The sequence below is a fragment of the Nothobranchius furzeri genome, chromosome 9 (assembly GCF_043380555.1).
Source record: "Nothobranchius furzeri strain GRZ-AD chromosome 9, NfurGRZ-RIMD1, whole genome shotgun sequence".
Taxonomy (NCBI): domain Eukaryota; kingdom Metazoa; phylum Chordata; class Actinopteri; order Cyprinodontiformes; family Nothobranchiidae; genus Nothobranchius; species Nothobranchius furzeri.
Window position 1 is genome coordinate 68,723,512 of NC_091749.1, and position 4,082 is coordinate 68,727,593.

Genomic DNA, 4,082 nt, shown 5'->3' on the forward strand with positions numbered 1-4,082 from the left:
ACACGCACCCACACACACGCACACGTGCGCACACACACACACCAGCTTTTTTTTCATTTTTCAATGATATTAAAATATATATATATATATATATATATATATATATATTTGTTCTTGTAAAGCGCCTCGTGATTTTTATCTTGACACAATGACTGAAGGAGAGTGTTGGAGTTTCCTTACTCTAAAAGCTCTTTCCCCTCTCATGATGACCTCACTGCTTTGTCCTTTGACACAGAGCCTGATGTTTGTCTGGGCCAGCCTCCGACCTCCCACCCTGCAGGTTCCCCCATGGCAGTGTGGGGGGATCTGCCTGGTCTTCTAAATTTAAAACAACATGTCAACATGGGGAATAGGTACGAACCCAATCAGAGGATCAAGCAAACAGAAATGTTAAGGCTCCTAAAAGAGGCTCATTAGGGTCACCATAACCGCCAGTGGTTCGTTACGGGTATCATGGTAACCATTAGTGGCTTGTTGTCACCATGGCACCCATCGGGAAATAATAAAATATTCATTTGGTTTTTGAGAGCATATAGATTCACCTCAAAGGCTGAGTATGGAACACGAACACCAAAGTGACATCTTGTGGAGGTTGCCGTTGCAACAATAGAACAAGGTTTCCAGCCAACGGGATAACAGCGTTGCTGCCGATACGTGAATCTTTTCTATATGGGTCCATCTGTTGTAGGCTTCACCTAAACTCACTTTGGCTTTAGATATTTGGTTTGTCGTCTGAGAAGGATAACGACATCTTCTGGGCTCAGACGCAGCTGCTTGAGCTAACCAGTTATATCTGGAGTTTGTTTACATTTTAAAGCAATGAGTAATGAAGATGTGCAAGCTCAAAATGGAAGCTTCTTCATGCATCCCTTTTAAAGGCCTTTACCACTTTAATAGGATTTACAGGATCTGCAATACAGGTGGGTACGAACGTTTATTGTTACTCAGGAAAAATGGATTGCAAATCAAAATGTGAATTATGGTGAGTCAGATGTTTTTCATACAATCATCTACCAAACGTTTGCCTCTAATTTTGCTGTGACTGATACAAGTATGGGCACCATGGTATTAATAAGCCATAGGAAGCAGCTTTAACATTTCTAATGATTGTCTAATACAGATTAGTCTCAGACGGATCTTTTAATGGTGCACCATCTATCTCAGTGAAACTTCAGTCTCAAAAATTTAAACATTCAGCTGGTAGCATTCAGACACTTTGATTATGATCTGAATATGCAACTTAGAGTAAACCCTCCAGATATGGCTCATCTGTGATCCAGATGTTAACGTGATGTTGCAGCTTTTTGATGCTGCGTATGTTTATGTTTATGTATCTGGCAGAAGCTTTTGTCCGAAGCGACTTACAAGTGTATGCATTTATCCCTCTTAACTATGTATAGACACCCAAAACAAACTGAGTGGCAACAACCCTCCGAGAGACAATTCTAGTCAAATATTCTATTTAAAGGCTAAATAATGCATAGAAAAATCTCCATGCATCAAGATTAAATGTGAAATATGCAGAATAAACATATTCTGCCTGTTTTATCTCCTTTAATCATCCAAAATAAACAATTTAATCGACATTATTATTTCAAATGATCATTTAGAGCATTCTGAAGCATTATAAACACATTTTAGTAAAAAATCCAGAAAGCCTGGCTCCTTCTGAAGGCTGCTCCCATCTACTTCTGGACCACTGGTCCCTAACTGCCAAAGAAAACTTAGGCTCTCCATTTCATTTTGCCCATATGGATTACCAATACTTCAGCAATGCATATGTACTATATGAAAATGTACATATATGCAATATACTATAAGAAAAAAAAGAGAGAACTCATCCAAGTTGTTGTTCTTTTTCTTATTATTTATTTCCGTCATTTCCTTAATTCATCCACCAAAAGAATCACTCATCCAGGAAGTACATTGATAAGAAAAGCGGTAATTGGTGTTTGTGAAAACACATCGGACCGTAACCGTGACAACCGAGACAAAAATCCACGCTCTGGGGTGTGATGTAAGCATGGGAAAAATGTTTGATTGCCTTTGAGCTGCAGTGCAGAGGGATTTGCGGACATTAAATAAATAAACAAACAAACAAACAAATAAATAAATAATTAAATGAATGGCATTAAAGATGGCATTAATCATTAAAACTACCAATAAAACGGTGCTGTGGGGTGCTGAGATTCCATATCTGAATATTTAATGAAAACTTTTAACTTAACCCAAAAGGGCTTTGAGAGGAAAAACTGTTCAACTAATATCAGCCCGCCAGTCGGCTAATTCCCGCCGTGACAAACAGGTTTCAGGAAAACTTTCAGCACTGCAGGAACACCGGTCTGCTGTGGTGCAGAATTTTAATTTATAGTTTAGTTTAATTAAGAAAAGCACCATTAAAGGACCGATAAGTAATTCACGTGAATGTAATAAATATGATGGAGATTTTTAAAGTCATACGTGAGATGCTAATTGTTCCTTAGTGCTGGCTCCCTGCTCTCGTCCAAGGTTTGTTTCTACAGCTGCACGCATCATGGGTTGCCTTGACGCCTAGTTAGAGAAGTGAGTTACATCTGTCATGTCTGGGTAGGAGGTGAGGAGGAGGAGGATGGGCAGTTGGTTTAGTCAACATGCGTGTGTGTGTGTGTGTGTGTGTGTGTCCTGTTGGACTAAAGCGGTATATATTCCTTAGTTCTTGGCTCATTTCACTAATCTTCATAGACATGAATGTGTTTGATGCCTTCGGAAATAAATAATTCAAAAGACTACTGTTCTTCTATTGTGTCTCATCGGTTTGATAAAAAACTTCCGTAACAATTTGGCACCCCAGATTAAACTATCCGAGTGAATTACCGAGGATCGGTTTACCGGTGGAACGGCCACCGAGAATTAAAAAGGAAATTCTGCTGTCGGTACAGGATCGGCTCGGGGTCGTTCGACTGCCGATGACGTCAAAGTAGTTGCTTGGCTGAACATGAAGCTTACGGGAGTTACATTATCACGTAATGATTTTGATTGGTCAGAACAAATTTGCGGTCGTAGTCTTAGCGGTCGTAGTCCTGTAGTCCAAAAATCAACACTTATTGGAGAAAATATGTTTGAATTTCTAAAGGAAATGTAAAATATAAGCAAATGATAAATGGTGACCCTCAAAAGCTCTTGATGTTGATGAAACGGGGCAAAATAAAATATAAGAACTTTGTTGAAAGACACCAAGCAACATTTAGAGTCAAAGAATGTATTTAGATAACAACTAAGGAAATATACAGACGAACTCCACATGAATACAAACAGATGTGGCTTCACATATAAGAACTGTTCTATTGTTTGTCAGTCCGATGTCGGTTTTATGCAGTTTTTATGCAGTTTCTTTACAAAACAAAGATAATATGGTGTTTTATTAACAAATTACAATTATAAAGAAAACATTTAGGTGTTAACAAACAAGAATTAATTAACAAAACTGCTGATGTCTTCCCAAAACGTGTGTGAAAGCCGAGTAGATTTGCAGTAATGTGACGTCATCAGCGGGTGCCGGACCCCGAGCCGATGTGCATTCATAGCAAAATATTTTTATTTCTAAAGATATAATTTTTATTCTCAGTTCAGGGGGAGGGGGGGGGGGGGGGCTGATTGTAGGTTTTGTGTGTGTGAGCACGGCGGTCTTAAAGTCTGTAAATGTGTCCTAAATTTTACCAGCTGTGCCCATCTCTAAAGTGTGCTTAAAATTTTGCACATTTTTCCATCAAGTTCTCTCTCTCTCTCTCTGTCACACACACACACACACACACACACACACACACACACACACACACACACACACACACACACACACACACACACACACACACACACACACACACACACACACACACACACACACGTATCATTTCCTTTATTTTAAATGAAACAGCCTCAAGACATCTCTGTAAAACATGTAACGGCCACTAGAGGGCAGACACTGACCAGTAATGTCTGGATCTTGTTTTCAGGAGTCAAACTTTGACCAGTGGTGTGCCCCCCCCCCCCCCCCCCAAAAAAAAAACCTCTGTTTAGGCCTTTGATGACAATAAATAAATAAA